The following is a 22,733-nucleotide window of genomic DNA, read 5'->3' on the forward strand; positions in this document are numbered from 1 at the left end:
TCTATACAATCATATAACATTATTATTCTACCAGAAATTTATTTTCCCATCATTCTATATTCCACAAGTTTTTCAGATACCACACAGAAAATTTTGTGCATTTTAGTGCAACATGGTACCTACCTAATGCTTGAGGCAGTTTTCCAAAAAGAAAACTGAGATTCTAGAAGTATCCATTATTTGATTTTAATTATGTTAATTTTGTAAAGATGTTTATGATATATTCATTATTATAAATTCAGATATGTTCTAACATTGCAATAATTAAATTGATATAATTAGACAAAATTTTCATTTTCAAAGATACTACACTGTGAATGTGTGCTGTAGAATAAGTATTAATCAGTGAGAAAATTTCTGAGATTTATTTTCAAAATCACAATATTAGCAAGCATGATTATCATGATATTTATAATCCTGCCTCCCAACAGGCTGTTGTCTTAAGAACAAAATAGAGTGAAATATTAGGAAGAATTCATAATTAGATAAAGTTAAAATTAATATTTTGTAAAATATTTTTATCCCCTGGTTATTTTCATAATGTACTTCAAGGAGATGATAAAACTGATGCAGTAGCATACATAAAAATATTTGTATTCTAATTCAAGAATAATAGTCTAAAAAGGATCCTAATTTAAATATGTAATGTAGGAACTATAAAACATAACAATTAGATATATAATAAAGGCTCCTGAAATAATTAACAGTATACTGATGGAATATTAGGCTGCAAATTCATGTCATTCACAACTTTCAGACACAGGGGAAAAAGAAAAGTTTTGAAACAAAAATGTTTGAATCAGAAATGTTGGTAAAAGAATCTTCTAAATATATGACACAAAAATATTAAAAAGAATCTGAGCTCTCATTATATTAATGCTAGAACTATGTTTTAGAAAACTAATTAATGTTTCATGTGACATAATATTAGGAGCAATGTGTATTTCTAAATAGAAAGATTCACTGGTCTTTGTATATCTACAAAGAGCCCAGGGCTGAAAAGCTACTGCTTGGAGATGAGTTTTGAGGTAGCCTGCTTTATCTTTCCACCAGCACTAAGTTAAAAGGGCACAGCACAAATCTTGGCAGCTTCAAATGCTCTGTCTAGTGTTCCTGAGGTGCCATCTGGCACAGAAATCTTGACTGCAGACTGCGCTTAATGACCATTCTGCTGACAGCTATTACGGATGCATCCTTGCTAGTGTTACACAAGCTTTGAGCAATTTTAGCCAGAAGGATGAGAGTCACAAATCTCAGCAGAGCTTCAGGTTGTTTTCAATTCCAAAAGCCCTTTAAGAAGGTGATATTTAGCAAGAGTAAGCAGACTGGTTAACAAAGGTTGAACATGTCCTCATACATAATGAAATAGTCAATAAAAAGAAAATACAATACAGACAGCACAGTCTTGTTGTGCAGAGCCCTGTTTCAGGATTTCTTTGCTTGAAGCAAAACCCAATTCATTTGCTCACAAGCCAGACCTAGAAGCTAGTGTTGCTTTGAACTTCAAACAAAATGAAGACAAATACCACAGACTAGAATACTTTTGATGCATATATATATATATATATATATATATATATATATATATATCCCTGCACACAGCACACAACATAAGACTTCAATTGGCAAAATGTAGAAGTACAAACAAAAGAAAGCTGAAATAAAAATAAGAAAGTTATATCAGAATTATATATTCTGAGGTTGAGAGCCACAGTCATTATGCTGCTTGCTATTATTAAAGTGATTAAAATACCTACTAGGATACTGTATTCACACTCCAGGTTCCTCACAGAATTTGAAGACTACCCATGACAATATAAACTTAAAATTCCTATTAGGAGAAAGTAATCTGACCTCACATATAGAATACTTCACATTGTGAGCACTTCACTTATTTTTATCCTTCTATTGAAAATAAATATTTTACTAACAAAATATATCCTAAATATATTTTTCTCTTTACTGTTCAGAATTCCTCTACCTCCCATCCCATTGAAAGCCTCTCCTTCTGTCTCTCCCTCTCTTTTTCCCTTTCCCTCTCCCTCTCCTTTGCCTTCTTCCTTTTTTTCTCTCTCTCTCCCTCCCTCCCTCCTTTCCTTCTCTCCTTTCTCTCCCACACCTCGCTCTCATTAGACAACAAACAAAATTCTAAGGAATATTAATAAAAGAATAAAACAAAGCTAACACAACAGAATTGGACAAAAAAACCAAGAAGAAGCAAAAGAGCCCAAGAGAAGGCACAAAAATAAACAAAGAACCACCCATTTGCACACTAAGCTAGAAGCCATAATAGATACACAAAAAACCTATCACACATCCATGCAGGTCCTATGCGTGCTGACCTAGTCTCTGAGTTCATACAAACTTTGATAAATTGATTTAAAGGGTTTTGTTTTCTTGGTATCCTTCATACCCTGTGGATATTATATTCTTTCTGCTTCCTTTTCTATAGTGTTCCTTGAGCCCTAAAAAAAGGAATTTGGTGGACTCATCCAATTTAGTACTCTGTGATCTAGGTCTCTTCCTCTTTGAATAATGTCTGGCTGTGAGTCTGTGTGTTAGTTCCAATTTGTTGCAGGAGAAAAGATTCTCTGATTATCCTTAACAAGGCACTGCTCATACACATCTTTCCTAGACTGGGATGCCTCACCTGGGATGATTTTTTTCTTTTTTTTTTCTTTTTAGTTTTTTTTATTGGATATTTTATTTACTTACATTTCAGATATGATGTTTTTTCTAGTCTCATCTGTTTGCCTACCAATTTCAGTGTTTTAATAGTTGACTAATATTATAGTAAGTAAATGTGCCACATTTTCTTCATCCATTCTTCTCTTGAGGGACATCTAGGTTCTTTCCAATTTCTGGATATTATGAATAGAGCAGCAATGAATGTGACTGAGCAAGTGTCTCTGTGGTAGGGTAAAGCCACCTTTGGGTATATGGCAAAGAGTAGTATTACTGGATCTTGAGGTAGGTTGATTCCCATCTTCCTGGTGAAAAATCACAATGATTTGCATAGTCGGTGTACAAACTTGCACCACCCCAACAATTCATGTGTGTTTCCCTTATTCTATGTCTTCTCCAAAAAGAACTGTCACTTGTTTTATTGAGTGATATAAGATGAAATCTCAGAAGAGTTTTGATTTGTATTCTCTCATAGCTAAAGATATCAAAATGTTCTTTAAATGTTCCTCAGGCATTTGAATTTTCTCTTTTTAAATTATTTGTTTATATTTGTACCCTATTTTAATTGAGCTATTTATTTTCTTTATATCTAGTTATTTGAGTTCTTTACATGTTTGGGTATTATCTCTCTATTGCATGTGTAGTCAATAAAAATATTTTCCAATCTTTAGGCTTAATTTTGTCCAAGTAATATTGTGATGTGCTGTGCATAAGGTTTTCAGTTTCAAAAGAGCCTATGTATAAATTGTGTCTATGCTAACAGTGTTTTCTTCAGAAAGTCTTTGTCCCAAGGAGTTCAAAGCTATTCTCCACTTTTTCTACTATTGGATTCTGTGTATCCAGTTTTACACTGAGATCCTTCATCTAGGGCACTTTGTTTCTGTGGAAAGCTTTCACATTTTAAGATATTTGTTGAACTGCATGGACAAATCAAATTTCTCTATAGAATATGACCATTAGTTCAACTTTTGCTTCTTACACATTGTACCATATTTTGTGCCTTCTCTTGGGCTCTTTTGCTTCTTCTTGCTGTTTTTGTCCATTTCTGTTGTGTTAGCTTTGTTTTATTTTTTATTATTTTATTAATATTCCTTAGAATTTTGTTTGTTGCCTAGTGAGAGAAAGGGGTGGGAGAGAAAGGAGAGGGGGAAAGGAGGGAAGAAGAGAGGGAGGGAGGGAGAGAGGGAGAGAGAAAAAGGAAGAGGGCAAAGGAGAGGGAAAGGGAAAAGGAGAGGAAGAGAGAGAGGGGGGCTTTAGATAAGATGGGAGGTAGAGGATTGCTGAACAGTAAGGAGAAAAAATATTTAGGATATATTTTTTACCATGAAGCTATATTTAAATATTGGTAACACATACCCCCTTTGTTTTCTAACTCATGTTATACACTCAATGTCTTAGTACCACCTATAATTCCATAACTGATATTTGAATTTCTTCTTCAGTAAATAAAGATTTCATGACTAGCCCAAGATACACAGAGAGACTAGCCACAACACAAACCAAAAGACATGCGACAAAACTAGTATAAAATATATGTCAAGGTTTTGCAGATATGATAATTTCTTCAGTCACACTTTAGTGAAAAGCTCTCTTTGTGCCATGCCTATTATAAATTTTGGGTAAGCTCAGAGAAAATGTGTATATTGGAGAGAGAGAGAGGGAGAGAGAGAGAGAGAGAGAGAGAGAGAGAGAGAGAGAGAGAGAGAGAGAGAGAGAATGGGAAGAAATATTCAAATATACATCACCTTACTTTGAGATGCATACTGCTTGAGAGATATGTACTCTAAACTTATTCCTATGATATAGTTTGGATATATGCAGTGTGTATCATGCCTCTTCTCTGGCTTCCTTATGAAGCCATTTAGTGCTGTGGTTCTCAAACAGGTCAGTTGAAATCTATGGCAGCATCAGATAAGGTCACATAAATGAGTTATCTTTTAACATCCCTGCCCTTATAATACTGTTTAATATACATACCCACAAGGTAGGAAAAAGTGATTATGTGGCCTGGTTGTGGTGCAAGGCTTGCTTACACTAACTGATATGGAAAAATCCATTTTAATTGTGGAAAAATATTTCTGTGCAAGAGATTCTGTACTGTGTAAGTAGAAGATGGGCATTGGATGAACCATGCAGTAGTAACATTTCTTTCTAATTTTAATTGTGAATGCAATGTACTCATCTGCTTCAAATTTCTACCCTATTTACTTTGCTGCAAAGATGGACTATTGTAACTGAGAACTGTCAGGCAGAAAGAACCCTTTCTCCTCTAAGGTGGTTTTGTCCATTTTTTACTATAGTAACAAGTAAACAAACTAAGACATCATGATTATCACCTTATTTTAGAACACTCAAAAATTATTATTTTACAAAATGCAAACCTATTTTCTATTTGTTTGAAACAAAATGAAAGCCTTATATTAAAGAATTGAGTCTGGATTACTTAGGAAGATATACATAGTGTTTTATACTTGTCTAAGTCTTAAGCCTAATTTTTCATGCTTTATTTACCACGAATCTTGTATTACACTATATATAGCTATATTAAAAGTCTCATGCTAACAAATGCATTTGATTATAGTAAATATTTGATGAACATCTCTTTAAGAGAAAGATAAAATGAACCTTCATTGTAGATGCCTGCCTCTCATTTGTGACAACAGGTTGTTTCCACTCGTCATTGGCTGAAAACTCCAACTTGATTCTCATACCATTGTGGTATACTCCACAAATCTACTCCACAACTTTCTAGGAAGGCCCACAGGAATTTTCTCTGCTTATTTGAACACTTAAATTCCTGTGTTCATGAGAGAAAAAATAAATCTCCTGAAAGATGCAATTTACCTTTTCATATTGTATTTGAACGTGGTTTAGGCTAAGACTCATTCTTCCGCTTAGAGCTTTGGGTCCCACATAAAAGCAGAAAAACTCACAGACTAATAGAGAAACGTTTAATTCTTCCAAAAGAGAAATAGATGATAGATAGATAGATAGATAGATAGATAGATAGATAGATAGATAATAGACAGACAAGACAAACAACAGATGATAGATGACGGACAGAGTCTTCCCCATGATAATCATTTTGATAAGCAGAGACATCCAGCAGGTTGTGGCAGGAATATGCTCATGTAGACAGTAGAAATAAACAACAATGCTCCTGAAGCTTGTTCTTAAAAGGATACCACACAAAATACCCATCTACTTTGTGTGCATCATCAACTCTGAGAAAGAAAAAGTAATTATTTTTAAAAAAATCAAGACAAGATCTTTTCAAACGTCTTTAGAAGAAGTGAATTACAGGCTATACAATGTCAGGTATTTTCATTGTATAATTTTATGATATTTTAAGACTTGTGTCATCATCATAACCCAGATAATATAGATCATTAGCATCCTGTAAAAAATCTTTTGCTTTGTCTTTAAAGTTTCTGTCCTGATGCCCAATGGCTGCATGAATCTCACCACAGGTTGTTTTTCCTCAGTGTTTAACATACACATAATTGTAGCATATAAAGCTTGTTACATTGGACTTATTCCATTTAGCATAATGTTTTAAAGTTTCATTTGCATTGTAGCACTCATTAGTAGTTTATTATTTTTGTAAATTCTATAAAGTATAACATTTTACTATATCTTGCCAAATTTTGACTGTTTACAAGTTCAGACTGCTTTTTACAACTGGAAAATATCTGTGATTGTGGTGCATAATGTGAAATTCATAATTAATCAATAAAAATATTATATTGTAAAAGGTAATGCACAGGTAATGGTCTAAATATGTGTCTTTATGTTTGAACTGATATAGGTCAACCTCAAATACTACCTTCAGTTACCAACCACCTTGTGTTTTGAGACAAAATCTCTTACTTGGCCTGCTACTCACTGAGTAGGCCAGGTTAGCCAGGCAGCAAACATCAAGATCAACATACCTTTGTTCTCCCAGCACCAGGGTTACAAGTGTACACCATCACATGGGGCTCAGGCCTACTTGTGCAGTAAGTTTTTAGTCAACCATGCCATCTACTTGATCCCCAAAGGCATTCCTGCATGAAGCATAAGATGGAACACAACTTTATTCTTTTGAAAGTACAGATCCTGTCCTTGATAGACAATTTGTTGAAAAGCTTATTCAATCTGGTTGGAAATATCTTTTCACCCTTTATCAAGAGGCCTCACTACAGAAGCAGTAGGCAATTCATGGTCTTTCTTTTCTAGTCAATACGTGCATTCCTGAAAGTACACATATCGCCACTCACTGAGATCATTTTGTATATATCACATGTTAATGTCAGTTTGTAGGGAAGTAAGAGAAACGTATCAAAAGAAGAAATTTTCAGGAGGTTATATTGTAGTCAATGACAAGGAGTCATTTTCCTACCTTCAGAATATACTTTCTAAGCAACCAAGACACTGGAATCCTGATTTGCACAGTTTATCAGTCAAGTTTCTCTCATGAAATAGAACTAAAAGAAGGAGGATTTCATAAATGAGTGCATAGGCAATGGTCCAGGTAGACCAATCATGAATATCTTATGACAGTTACTACCAGATGCAATCAGACTGACAACAACGATTAGTCATCATACATGGGTAGTGTGGTCTCATTATAATTTCTTACGCTATTACTGTATTCTTTCAAACATGAATAAAGTCCACCAGGGTTAATTGCAGTAACAATGTTGTTTTGCTCCTTTCTACAGTGATTGAAATATAGCAGCCCAAAAAATTGCCTTTTTAATGTATAAGTAATTACATCAATAAAAAACTCTACTTTGAACATTTCAATACTTTCTGATTCAATAATCTAAATGGCTAGTGAGATATTAATTGAGAACAATGATATGTCAGAAACTATTTGTTCTGTTCTGTTCTATTCTATTCTATTCTATTCTATTCTATTCTATTCTATTCTAAGGATGAAATCTTCCTGTGTAGGTTTGACTGACCTAGACCTCACTATGTAGGCCAGGATAGCCTCAAAGTAGCAGAGATCCAACTATGTCTGTCTCCCTAGATTCTTCTGAATTAAAGGCAGGTAAAACGAAACCTATAGTTTTTTAGTTATTTTAGTTATCAATTTCCTATATCTATATTCTTAGTTGTCAGAGTTTAAGCTGTTTGTTTCAAAAATCTGCTTTTAGAAAGTTTATAGAATTATCTATTAGGTTGTTCTAAATTGGCAAATTTAACTGCCCATGTTTGATGAGAAAGAAATGTAAATGGTCTCCGTGAAGTCAACTGAGTGATACATGTTTAGCCATTTAGAAGGTTTTCTCTGCTCTGAAATTCTAGTGGAGGTTAAGATTGATTAATGAAAGCTATTTTGGGCTTTGAGAATTGTTGTTTCTTAGAAGACTTGTTTATTTCTATTTCATACATATGGTTTTGTTGTTTTTGTTGTTGTTGCTGTTGTTCTGTCTATGTGTATGTCTAGGCACCTCGTGTGTGTGGTGTCTATGAAGCCAGAAGACACTTGATGGCTTGGAACTAAAATTTCAGTCAGTTGGATAGTTTTTAGATACTGTAAGTTCTGTGAATAGAACCCTGTCCTCTGGGAGAGTAGTCAGAGCTCATACCCAGAATTCCATGTCACAAAGAACTGTTGAAGAGGGAGGTGATATTTAGCATCTACTTCAATGTAAAGGAAGTATTGTGCTATCAAAAGCTTTAGATATCAATGGCAATTGTGATCATCTTGCATCAATATTTTTAAACAATTTCAGTGATAGATAACTTAAGTATTTATCTCTATTCTACAGCACATGACAGATGCTTAACTAATTGAAATGACCTCCTGACTTCAAATGCCATAGAAGTCAATACTTAAAAATAAATTAATATGAAGAATATTATTTTTTTCTCTGAGTAAGTTTTGAAGACATACGTGATGTTCACTTGTAAGTCTTTCTTACTTCTTTTTAGTAAAATTTGTACCGGTACACACCAGGCACTTGGCTTGCAAGTTTGACTGGGTTTGTGAATTTGTATGTGTCATTGCTGATCTGTGAAATGCATGTCACCAGATGTCAGTTTATTTAGTGAGGTTGGAAAGGGATCCATCAAGAAAAGGATCTAAAGCAGTTTCTGCCTCTCTTCAATGGAATATTCACATTCCTGCAGTTGTATTTATTTCTTTAATTTCTTCCCCTAGTGACTTAAAATTCTGACATTTTGGCTGATTCAACTTGAAATGTCATTTTCTAGTATCTGTAAAATGATTGTTACAGGCTCTGAGCCAGATATAAATTTTCTGGGCATAACAATTACATCCTGCCTGTCCCTTTATATACAGTTCATTTTATTTTCTTGCAGAAATTCTAACTGGAACAGATGTGCCCAGTTCTAGTCTAAAAATAAACATTATTTCGCTCTCCATTTCTGTGTGCCTCTGCAATGTGGACGGGAACATCTGAATTTTTGAATGACCCACTCGAGGAGGTTCAACCAAGTGTCAGCTTATTGAGAAAGAGGCCAAATGAATTTAAATAACCAACACTTTATTGCAACATTCGATACAGAGCATGCTCAGCTGCATTGCTGACAGTGAAAGGGTACACATTTCTCCCCTCGTGTTTCTCAATTTTGCTAACTAAAGGTTGGGTATTTCACACTATGGTTCATTATCACACCTTCAACAAACAGAAAAGCATACTCAGAATATTCAAATCAGATGCTGGTCTGTGTGAACCTAAGCTGAATCATTGGTGAGAATGTCTTGTCTTTTCTGCAGTTGCGTTTCTACACAAAAAGTAGGGTTTCACCCCTTTGTCAAACTTGTATTAATAACTGCTAATAAATTATTATGGTCATACTCCACAGCACTAGAAAGAAACCTTGGTGAGGAGAATAAAATTGGACAGTTCTTCAAGCACATGGTCATGTGAATGACATTCCTCACTGCTTTTCAATAGAGACACTGGGGAGTTGTTAAAATGCAACCCTGATGACCTACTGGTTAGGATTGGTGCTCAGAAGATTGCAAAAAAATAATTTTTGGTAAATTATCTTTATGAAAGGTTTTCTTTTGGGGGGGATTTTATTGGTCTTATTTGATTTGATTTTTTAACAATAATTTTATTTGTTTACATTTTAAATGTTGATCCCCTTTCCCTTCCCAGTTTTCCCTCCTCAAACTCCCTATACCCCCTCCTCCCTACTTCTATGAGGGTGCTCCCTCCACCCACTCCCACCTCACCACCCTAGCATTCCTCTATTCTGGGGCACCAAGCAACCACAGGACCAAGGGCCTCCCCTCCTGTTGATACCACACCCTCTGCTACATATGCAGCTGGAGTCATTGATCCCTCCATGTGTACTCTTTGGTTGGTGGTGTAGTCCCTGGGAGCACTGGTGGAATCTGGTTGGTTGATATTGTTGTTCTTCCTATGGAGTTGCAAATCCTTTCTGCTCCTTTAGTCCTTTCCGTAAATACTCCATTGGGGTCCATTTGGAAATCAGTTATCTGACCCAACCCTCTGTTGTTTTTATACATAATGTAGGAACAGAAAACAATTGCTGGCATTTCTGTGAGTGTATAGGTTAAAAACCTTTTGGTCAGGATGTCATCAGTCAAAGGTAATAATCCCTGTTTGTTTTCTATTTTTTTAATTTAAATTGGATATTTTATTTATTTACATTTCAAATGTTATCCCTCTTCCCAGTTTTCCCTCCAGAAATCCCCTATCCCATGCCTCACCCCTGCTTTTATAAGGGTACTCCCCACCCACCCACCCACTCCTGCCTCCCAGCTCGAGCATTCCCCTACACTAGAGCATTGAGCCTTCACAGGACCAAGAGCCTCTCCTCCCATTAATACCCAACAAGGTCATCCTATGCTACATATGCAGCTGGAGTCATGGATCACTCCATGTGTTCTGTAAAAGGTTTTAATAGGCTTAAAAACACACACATTGTACAGTATGAGCAGATTTGTGTGTGTGTGTGTGTGTGTGTGTGTGTAAGCATGCATGTATATATGTATATAACATGAGAAAAGAGGTAATTAATTTGAGAAAGAACATGGAGAGATACATGGGAGAATATAGAAGGAGGAAAGAGAATGAGAATTATGTAATTATAGTATAATCAAAAAATAAAAGACATAAATTAAAACGCTTTCTGAATCTTGCAACTGATTTGGATTTTTTACCCTATTTAATGTTTTTCTTTAAGGTGAATGAATCTACTTTATGTCTTATTAGAAGTATTGTACAAATGCAACAACAATATTGTTAGACATTTATAAACATACATAACATCATTCTGTGATAGCAGCAATAGAATGTGCTATTCACCTTACAGCACATGCCAGGCAGATGAGAAGCTATGAATCCCAGAGCTAATAATATTATGCCCAACCTAAAGTACTTCAGAATAGTAAAATGACACCAGTATATTTTCCAGAATTGAATTTGTGTTTAATGACACAGGAATGCGAGTTTCTTAGCTGTCTGATTTAAAATGCATGGCCATGCATAGTGTTAAAATTAAAGTTTTAAATAGCACAGTTATCAATGACAGCTTACAGCCACCGCACTGATATGGATATATAGTCGATTAAACTATTTATTTTGCCAGTGGGTAGGATCTTAATTCCTGGTGTTTTGATTTTAGTAAGAGAAGTAATCTTATAGTCATTCCTATGGGTCTTGTAAAATCCTTCCAAGTGGAAAGGAATCAATCACATGATCAGGGAACAATTTAACTTCTATGGATAGAAGCTGTACTTGAAGTGAAATTTCTTACCTCTCTGCTGCACATCAGCTGCTTTTGCCTTGTGTTTTAAACAATCTACCCATGTTGATAATATACAACAAACCTCTTTGGTTGTTGTTTTAGAGACAGTTCTTACCTTGCTCACAGTTTGCATAATATTAGGTTAAAATATCTATTTGCTAAATGTATAAGAAAGCAATTGTACATAATATCTACATCTATTTGCTTTAAACTGGAGGAGGGAATATTTCCCATTGAAAAAGTGATTAAACTAAACCAAAGATTACCTGTAACTGCTAGAAAATCCAAGCAGGCATGAAAATACAGTCTCATGATTTTATGGAATGCTATGTTATCTGACCTTTTATTTCATAGGTCATTCATTCAATCACTCAAAGTGGAAGCAGGTAGCACTTGATGTGCTTTTAATGAAAAATAGGTGATGTTTTAATAAATGATACTTTAAGTCATGGTGCTTATTAGGATGCCTATTAATATATATATATATATATATATATATAGTGTTTACCAGAATAAAAATATCTCCAAATGTAATTCATGATACCAGCAGGAGTATAAAGTTAATATGTAGGAATAATTTAATTCAATAGGGCTACTGTGTTATAGACAGAAACAAGACAATAATAAATCATAGTTAGTACCACTTTACAGAACTTATGCTGTCTCAGCTGGAACTCAACCATTTATTGCCTACGACTTGGGAAATGACATTGCTTTGGATCTTCTATCTATCTATCTGCAAAGGTTGTGGCAAGTATTATACTCTCTATCTTCAAAGGTTATGTAGATATCAGGGAAGAGCATTTATTTAAACCTCTAGCATAGTTCCCATCAAAAATAAACCTTCCAAAACTTCAAGTTATTCTTCTTATTATAATCTCATCACAGTTATGAAAATTCATTATTTTGCCAAGCTCAAAGTTATTTTAATTTCTGTAAAAATCACATAGAAATATTAAGCTTTTGTATTCTAAAGATTCAGGCACAACCACATATATGTCTAGTAATATGGTGGGCAGCAATTAAATTAAACCAGAAGAAATAATTTTAGAAGACACAATGATGTAATTAAATTTTCAACGTATTTAACAAACAATGAGCATATAATTCAATTGTTCCTGTACAATAGTTATATTTTATTATAAATTATTTTTAAAAACAATAAATAGAAGTGACCATAGGAGCTATTCTATCTTGAAATGTCATTTTAATTGAGCTTAATTTTGTTTGTCCAAACCCATTACTTTTAATAGATCCATTTAATGATCAGAAAATATGTATTCAACAATTGGTCATCGACTTCGCCAGTAGAATTATATACATGTAATCTTTAAGATTCACTTAAATGGCATCTTTGATTTTTTCTGATATTTCAATTTCTGTAAAAAATTTCTATTTTTAATATTACCTCCTTAATATGGTATATATTATCTTCTTAATTTGAGCATGTGGGGGTTGTTTATCTTTTTGTTTCACACATGTACATGTTGTATATTGAGAATTTTTCTCTACCTAATACCCACTTCTTCAATCTTCCCCATTTTTATTATCTCCCTTATTAATCTAGAAAGTTTTTCATCTGCCTTTAGGTCATAGAAGCATACCTAATCTTATGTGGCTACAGAAAAGTCTAGAGAGCAAAAATGGGAGAAAATAGATGATACCTGTTTTTGAGAGACAGGATTAATTTTAATATGATTATCTCCATTTTCATTCATTTCCTGAAAACAATATGATTGCATTTTCTTTACAGTTTGAAAATATACATATATTTTTATTACATACTTACTTTCTTGACCCCAGATACTAATGAAGTTATAATGGACTCTATAGTTATAGCATTTAATTTTTCATAAGTAATGTAAAAATGTATATGTCTCTGACTCTCTTCATCTTTCTTTGACCCTATATCTCTATTCTTCTGTTTCTCTGTCTGACTGTTTCTGCATATGTTGTTGCCATTGTTGTTGCTGTTGGTATTCTTGTTCTTGTTCTTTCTTTTTGTTCTTGTTGTTGACAGTTTGACTTGTTCCAGAAAGTGTTCAGATCCTCAGAAACCCCCTTAAATGATGAGTGAGTGAGACTTCCCACCTAATTTTTTGTCTTGTAAGGTAGAGACAGGTTATTACCAGAGAGAGTATATAAACACATAATATGTTAAAAGACAATTTATTTTTGTCATATTCAATGAATAGGAAAATAAATACAACATCTCTCAGTATATAAAAATAATTTATATGCATACAAAGTATTTTCAAAGAAAGTCATTTGTAAACATCCCTGCCTCCCTTTTAAGGAACAAACACTGAGATATGACCAATCAGTGAACTCAGAGATGAAGATGGATGGCCATTTTGTGTTATCCGTTACTTGAAAAGCTGATGCAAGAGGCCTCTTAAGTCTAGATGTTCTGAGCTGTAGTGTACATACAAAGCATCCAGTGTATGTTATATTGTTCTACATCTTTATTAAGATCACTCATGAGAGGGAGACCATGTGTTACCTAAGAACAGGCAAACTGACCTGGATCTAAAGATCAGAATCTCTGAGAGTATGAGAAGTTTTGGAGGTCAGTGTAAAGAGTGTAAATGACGTTGTGATGACACTGTCTGTGTGTCTGTGATCCCTGGTGACTGTTAGTTTATGTGATATGATTCTATACAACAAACAGACCCATATAGTGAGATAGGAGTCACTGACCTAATCATCTCACCATAACCAAAGGGGTGACCAGTGAGGAAACTCAGAAGAACAAATGTGGTCCTTTCAAAAAAAAGTGTAGACATAAACATCTTCCAGACATACCTAGAGATATCTGTAGAATAATTTTAATCCAGCAACATGGCACCTCTGACAAGGGATCATATCCAAAGACCTAGGTCTGTGTGATCTGGCTGAAATGATACTCATTTAATTCCTCTGGCTGGAAGGCAGATATGCCATTATTACATATCTTAAAGATACCCCAAACAATGTAGGGAAGCTTAGTTTGTAAAAACAAGCAGCCATGTTTGAAAACAAAGGCGAGTTGAGGGACAGACAAAATCATGAATCAGAGAAAGATTTGCCAGAATGTGTTAGAGATAGGATGAGCCCAACTCTCATGAGAACAGCACAGAAAAGGCGGGATGCTTAACAGCAATCCAAGGAGAGGAAGGGAGTCAGTCAGTTCAGAGTCATTGCAGCGAGTGCAGTGCAGTGAAATTGAGTTCATACTTAAGTTCATTCAGTTCAGTAAAGGCAAAGTTCAGAGCACTAAAGGCAGTTGAAGGCAGAGAATAAGAAGGAACCAAAAGTATAGAACAGATTTCCAGAGTTGGGGTAATAAAAGTTACTTTTACAAGTGTCAGCTTCAGCATCTGTGAAACAAGGGAGAAAAATCCTACCCCTGTCACATTTGCCTTATTTCAGAAGTAAATAACTGTCACTGGCCTTTCCTTGCTTTTAAGATCCTTTGATATATGACTTACCAACAAAATATTATTTATACATCATAGACCTCTAAACACTTTTATCTTTTAGGAATAGATAACTCTTAAATTAATAGATGATAGGAAATTGATATTCATAGGTTGGACTGTAGAAGTAGTTAAGCATTTCAAGCATGTCATGCAAGTGTATGGAACAGAGTTCAGATCCTAGAAATTCATGGAAATAGCATTTATGTACATATGGCTTTTCGGGTATATTTACAATCATGAAACACAGAGATAGGCAATCTTCAAAGCAAACCAGCTAAGATTTGACTCATCAGCAAATTATGAGTTTCAGTGAGAGATCCTACCTCAATGGATAAGATATAAAAACCAACAAATATGACTCCTAACATAAACCTTGGGTCTTCATGCATACTCCTACAAACCTCCCAACTCATGCAAACCTGTGTGTATATACACATGCATATAATACACAAAAACTGGGCAGGGGGGAGATACCAGGTTGTTATAACAATTATGATAAGTCAACTTATGTTATTTTAAAAAAAACATATCTTGAAGTCTTTATAGATGTACACATCTTGGTATTTTTGAGGAATATTCTGATAACACTTTTTACAGCACTGTAAGCTAGGCTGGTCACTGCTATTATTGAGTTTACTCATATAATATTATACCATGAGGCTAAATGGATGCAAATGTACAATTGGACTGTGGATCCAGATGTTTCTATGTTCATGACAGATAAACATATTCCTGTCACTTGGGAAAGCAATAGCACAAGAATAATAAAATATATAAATCAGGATTTCCAGAGATAAAGTTTTCTCCCGAGCAGTTCCAGTAGGCCTGCAAATAAAGTTTTAACAGGGCTTAGTGGAAAGTTAAAATCGATGCAGAGTGCCTGCTCTTACTACTAATATAAGCCATGGAATCTGAACCATATGTCAAGCTGTTGGTAGTTTCGAAATGTGCCTACCTTAAGCTTCAGTAAAAAATGAACAGGAAACATATGCAAGTGTCTGTCTCCTCACCCCTTGAGATAATAACTTAATTAATTTTGGTTGGGTTATGAGTCCAGTGGCCTAGGAGGGAAGGGGGTAGAACTGAGGCTCTAAAGTTTTAAGGATCCCAAAGTGATAGTAATGTACAAAAAAAAAAGTTTGTGAGCTGCTGCAGTAGCAATTGCTCTTGTTTTAAAACGTCCACACTCACATGCAGCAAGAACGTTTTTCCAGTCATTAGTGAGGCTGTTAATTTTGTAAAGAGACAAAACCAAACCTCTATTGCTTTCTGTAAACAGAATTACCACTGCAGCCCTAGGAAGCTTTACAGTAAGGCTAATGATGCCTAAACTTCTACAGTGAAAGGCTTCTTAAAGGGAAACTTGATATTTACTGAGATAGTTTATTTCATATTTTGTATAACTTTTAAATCATTAGAGAGTTTTAAAGAAAGGATTTTTGTTATAAACTATCATTTTTAAATATTATCTGATTGTTTGTGAATGGAAACCCATCATATAAGGAACAATCTTGAAAAAAAAAAACAAGATTTATGAATTGTATTTCTTCCTTCGCTTGTTTATTCATGTTTAAGTTTTATCATATTTTCCGGTTTGCATCAATGGCATGCAATATGTTTCAATGGGGAGGAGCTAAGAGGTCCATTTGATTTCTATTGGTGTTTGGAAATTCTATTACAATTTGCCACAGCAATAAAAAATTACCTAAGGTAAATATGTAGAAACAGGCAGAAAGTATATCTATGAAAATACTAAGCAGATATAAAATGAAGTAGAAATTCAAAAAATGGAAATACTTAAAATTATATTGCATTCAAATTTGGGGATATTAGGGGCGTTTAGTACTTTCATTTTAAATAGCTCTTATTTAAGGATGTGGAACAGACTATGTTCAAGTATCTGGTAGAATTTTTATGATCTGTTAATAATTGTGACATTCATTCTGGATCATAAATTATACATTACTTGCAGATAAATGATTTACATTTGCCTCATGTTCATTTTAAAACTAAGAGAATTGAAAAGAATGGGGATTTAAATAAATTTCCTAATACTTGAAATCTGTTTGTGGCTAAGTTAATTACCAAAGGCATTTCTCCTCATTGTTCCCTATCTGTTTGTCTTTCTGTTAAAGAGCAGCTGGATATATGATTCCAGAGAGTTCAAGTAAAATTGGAATAAAGATTTTCTTCTGTAAAAAAAAAAAAATATTTTCTGCTGTCATTAGTGAAATTCTGTATGCTGAGTTTCCCATTAATCTGATGTGCTGAAATGGTGTTCTACTTTCAGCTTTTGCTCAACCTGGAAGCTATTGCACAGAAGAGAGAACTGTGCAACCTTTCCTTGCAGTCCCCATGGGTCGTCTCAAAAGCATATCTGTTCTGACCAATCCTCAACCAAGGAAGGTGGATATGTAGAATACCAGTCCAGTTTCTGTACGCCTGAATAGTTTCACATTTGGAGGTCATGCATCTGTTAAGATTATTCTTCCTGATGGACTGTGAGGTGTCCTAAGATGCTCTAGGCTAGGTAGATTTCTTGCTGTGCCTTGACTCCAACATTTTGTGATGTGACCAGAAATGATTTAAAATTCATATATCTTCTAGAACATATCCGCAACCACCAGTCACCAAAGTCTCTTATCTCCACTACCAACTGAGATGTGAAGAAAGGACCACTCACAGTCAACTGGCTTGGAAACATTAAGTGGAAATTATTCTCATCTCTTGTCTCCACAAAAAGAGGCTCAGTAGAAGTTTTAATTTAATGGTGACTACAAACCTTAGCTGGAAATAAATATTCTCCCTGGAATCAAAAGGAGACACTCCCTTATTAGGAGTGTTTTCTTTTAACAACTTGTACTTGGAAATTCTGTTTCTTTATGTATTTTTTTCTTTTACTGTTCTTTATACAATGTATTACAGTTTCCCCTCTGCCAACTCTTCTGAGTTCTTCCCCACCTCCATTCTTACCTGTAACCACATCCTCACTGTCTCTCATTAGAAAACAAACCGGCATTGGAAAGATAATAAAAATAAGATAAAATAAAACAAAAACCACGAATGTGGCAAAAGAAACAGAAGTTCTCATGAAGACCAGAAGAAAGAGCATAAGATCCCCTGGAACTAGAATTAGTCTCTCTCTCTCCTCTCCCTCTCCCTCTCCCTCTCCCTCTCCCTCTCTCCCTCTCCCTCTCCCTCTCCCTCTCCCTCTCCCTCTCCCTCTCCCTCTCCCTCCCTCTCCCTCTCCCTCTCCCTCTCCCTCTCCCTCTCCCTCTCCCTCTCCCTCTCCCTCTCCCTCTCCCTCTCCCTCTCCCTCTCCCTCTCCCTCTCCCTCTCCCTCTCCCTCTCTCTCTCTCTCTTTCTCTCTCTCTCTCCTGTTTAATGATAAAAACAAGTCTCTTGGTTTTGCTTACTACAAATATATTCTAAGGTCTTTCTCAGCAAATATGCACACTTGAGATTTCTGTACTCTTCATTACTAGTGTATGTGAAGTGAGTTAACTTTGAAAGTACTTGTATTTACTTTAAAATGATTCCATTAGGACAGTGCAATATCAGGTAGAAAGTAATATAAAATGCAGCTTCATTTACTACATTATTCCAAAATATACAGTCCAGAGTAGGCAGGTCCATTTTAATCTGAAATTCATGCCACAGTCATCCCTGACTTCATCATCAACACAGATTTTACTAGGTTGCAGAAAAAATTGATTTATTATACTGTTATTTTAATTTATAATCAATTAGAAATGATTAATAGGAAGGGGTTTTAGTGAAATTAATAATATTGGATATACTGTGTAGAAAATTGATTTTTAGAATCTGTTTTCTAATAGCCTTAGCAGAATTAACAATTTAGATTTCTTTGGGCACATTCTGGACATCTGTGCAATGTTCTATAGGACTGATTCCAAACGAATCAAAGTTTTCATCTATGTCACTTAAGTATTATCACAGTTGATATAAGTTGCAGTCCAAGAAATAGCTGTCCCCAACACAGGTTGGCCTTCTGAGTTCATAAAGATTTTAAGACCTTATAAAATAAGATTTTTATTTAATAAATTATAAGAACATTTACTTGAAAAATCTAATCATAGTTTAATTAGCTTACTATCTATCTATTTTGTGATACAGCTGGGGATAAACAAGAACAAAACAAAAACAATAACCAATAAACAACTACAACAAAAAACACTATATTTCTAAAATATCAAAATACTTTAAGACAGATCATAATGGTCAAAAGAAGGTGGAAGATTGTGAGAAATGTACACTTCAAAATTTAGTGAGAAGGTCCTTTATCCACTTGGACTTGAGCTTTGTAAAAGGGGATAAGAATGGATCAATTTGCATTCTTTTACGCTGACCTCCAGTTGAACAAGCACCATTTGTTGAAAATGCTGTCCTTTTTCCACTGGATGGTTTTAGCTCCTTTGTCAAAGATCAAGTGACCATAAGTGTGTGGGTTCATTTCTGGATCTTCAATTCTGTTCCATTGATCATGCTGCCTGTCTCTTTACCAATACCGTGCAGTTTTTATCACTATTGCTCTGTAGTACAGCTTGACATGAGGGATGGCAATTCCCCTAGAAGTTCTTTTATTGTTGAGAATAGTTCTTACTATCCTAGGTTTTTTGTTATTCCAAATGAATTTACAAATTGCTCTTTCTATCTCTATGAAGGATTGATTTGGAATTTTGATGGGGATTACATTGAATCTGTATATCACTTTTGGCAAGATGGCCATTTTTACTACATGAATCCTGACAATCCATGAGCATGGGAGATCTTTCCATCTTCTAAGACCTTCTTTGATTTCTTTCTTCAGAGACTTGAAGTTCTTGTCATACAGATCTTTCACTTGCTTAGTTAGATTCACACCAAGGTATTTTATATTATTTGTAACTATTGTGAAGGCTGACATTTCTCTAATTTCTTTCTCAGCCTTTTTATCCTTGGAGTAGAGGAAGGCTACTAATTTGTTTGAGTTAATTTTACATCCAGCCACTTTGCTGAAGTTGTTTATCAGGTTTAGGAGTTCTCTGGTGGAAGTTTTAGGGTCATTTAATTATACTATCATATCACCTGCAAATAATGAAGTTTTGAGTTCTTCCTTTTCTATATGTATCCCTTTGATGTCCTTTTGTTGTCTAGGTCTATCTTGTACCTTACTGACACAAACTGGTATAGTTATGCTTTAATTGTATTTTGAGAGAAAAAGTTTTATTTTAACAGGAAGGGGGATATGTAGGAGGAGCTAAGGTGGGAAGAGTATGGAGAGGAAGAGGAGGAGTAAGGAGAAGAGGACCTAAGTGTTGAGAGAGACAGAGAGAGAGAGAGAGAGAGAGAGAGAGAGAGAGAGAGAGAGAGAGAGAGAGAGAAAAATGGAGGCAGATGTTCATGTGTCTCTGCCAGTCAAAGATAGTTGTTATATCTAGGTTGGGTATTGGGTTACACTTCTGATTGATATTGAGCATTACCAAACTTATAAAGCCTTTAATTAATATTTTAAAAATTGTATAAAAGTAAAAAGAAGAAAAGGGCATGGGATAGAAGTTTTCTAGGGAGGGGAAATGGGGAAAGGGGATAGCATCTGAAATGTAAATAAAATATCCAAAAAAAATGCTTTTAAAAAAAGTTCATAAAAATGAACTGTGGTCTTAGTCATCTTATGATTATACAACTACATAACAAGATAAACCTGTGGTACAATCCACAGTTAAGTATAAATGGACTGAAAGTTTATTTTTCTAATTGTTTTTCCTCTTTTATTTATTTTATTTTTAAAATTATTTTATTTATTTACATTCCAGTCATTGTCCTCTCTAAGTCCCCAACCCCACAGTTTTTCATCTCATTCCTCCTCCCACTTGACTCTGAGAGGAGGCTCTCCTCCAATCAGACCTTACTGGGCCCACAAGGATTAAGCTTATCTTCTCCCACTGAGGTCACACCAGGAAGACCTCTGCTACATATGTGCAAGTGGTCTCAGACCAGTCTAGGGACTTTCTATGGGGTCGCTCTCCCCTTCAGTTACTTCAGTCCTTCTCCTAATTCAGCCATTGGGGTCATTGACTTCATCCAATTGTAGGGTGTGAGTATCTGCTTTTGTCTCAGCTAGCTGTTGGTAGGGCCTCTCAGAGGACAGCCATGCCAGTCTCATGTCTGTAAGTACATCATAGCATCAGTAATAGTGCCAGGCCTTGGTGTCCTCCCATGAGATGGATCCCAGGTTGGGCTGGTCGTTGAAACTCCTTTCCTTTATTCTCTTCTCCATTTTTGTCCATGCAGTTGTTTTAGACAGGAACAATTCTCAGTCAGGAATTTTGACTGTGTGTTAGTAACCCTGTCCTTCAACTTGAGGCTGTCTAACAGTCTACCTCAAGTAACTTCACCTTAAAAGTCTTCTTGCACTGTTTCATTGTGGTCTTCCTTCCTGTCTGTGAGCTGAACTCTTCCTTACCCCAAGTTGGCTACCACATTTTTGATAGTTCTTGCTACCTTTTGGTTTATCTAGGACCACTGTTTGTTTCCACTTACATTCTAAGGTCATTATATTTCAGTTATCGACCTGAATATTCTCTTGAAAACAATATTTTTGAGTGGCTATATTATCCACATTTTGCTACTTTTAAAAAGTACATTTCTATATTGACTTGCTTAGTGTAGAAAACAAAATAATCTACAGGTCTGCTAAAATGCATATAAAGTGATGTTATTAATTCACAAGGAATAATGATCAGACTTAAAAGATTTTTCTCTATAAAGAAATTATACCTGATAAGATAGATACATTTAACTTGATTTGAACATTGCACAGTATATATATGTACTAACATATTACAAGGTACTACATTAACCTGTATTGTTATTTTGTTTTATGCATTAGTAAGGAAGAAAGAAAATATCAAGGACAAATTGTTCTAAATCTTATGTGTGCTACTAAGCTGGGTATTTGAGTGTGTGGCAGAAAGGAAGAGGACAGGAAAACAGACATAAGCAGATTTCAATTTTCAATTTGTATAAGAATAAGAATATATGTTGTGAATGCTTAAGTAATGATAGTGTAGTGTTTATAATAATAAATAGTGACTAATCTAACTAAAAAGACAGACCAAGCACTGTCGTGTCGATATAAATTGTGGAAAGTAAGGGGAAGGGAGTGAGGAATGAGGTGTAGAACCAAAGTGGACTTTGTGCAGTTTTGCTGTCTTAGTTTGAAGAAGTGATTCCAGCTAGAGATTTATTATAATACGGCTCAACACAGGGAATTTTGTTCAAACACTCCACCATTATTTCTGTCCCCATAGGTTTTAACTTAGGCAGAATAATCTTTCAAGAAGAGTATCAAAATTCAATAGGGACAGTGGAAACAGCTCAAATTATGTCTTTCCCCTGTTAACATATAAATGGTTTGTTAAATCTTATTCTGTGCTATGTAATCCTGCATCATGGTATTTTTAAAAGAGGGCATTTTTATTTGAATGTATTGGGAGTTGCAAAGTATTTGAATGAACAGATATTTCTTGAACTCCAGCTCAGACATTTATGACTAATATGATTTAAGTTTGAGGGGTTTTCTAAAAATATAATAGTAGTTTTTACAGAGCTATTATTGGATTCATGGGAGATTTGCAAAAAATAAATAAATAAATAAATAAAATAAAACAAATAACAGAAAGAACTAGTCAATATTAAGTACCCATTAAGTGCCAAAAAGTTACCATGTAATTTTTTTCATGAAAAATTTACAAAAACTGCATGCTTTATTGATACTTTAAACTGTGAAGCAAATAAAGATTTTATTTTCATTTTTAAAAAGGAACCAACAATTTGGGGATCATT

The sequence above is a fragment of the Arvicanthis niloticus genome, chromosome 15 (assembly GCF_011762505.2).
Source record: "Arvicanthis niloticus isolate mArvNil1 chromosome 15, mArvNil1.pat.X, whole genome shotgun sequence".
NCBI lineage: Eukaryota > Metazoa > Chordata > Mammalia > Rodentia > Muridae > Arvicanthis > Arvicanthis niloticus.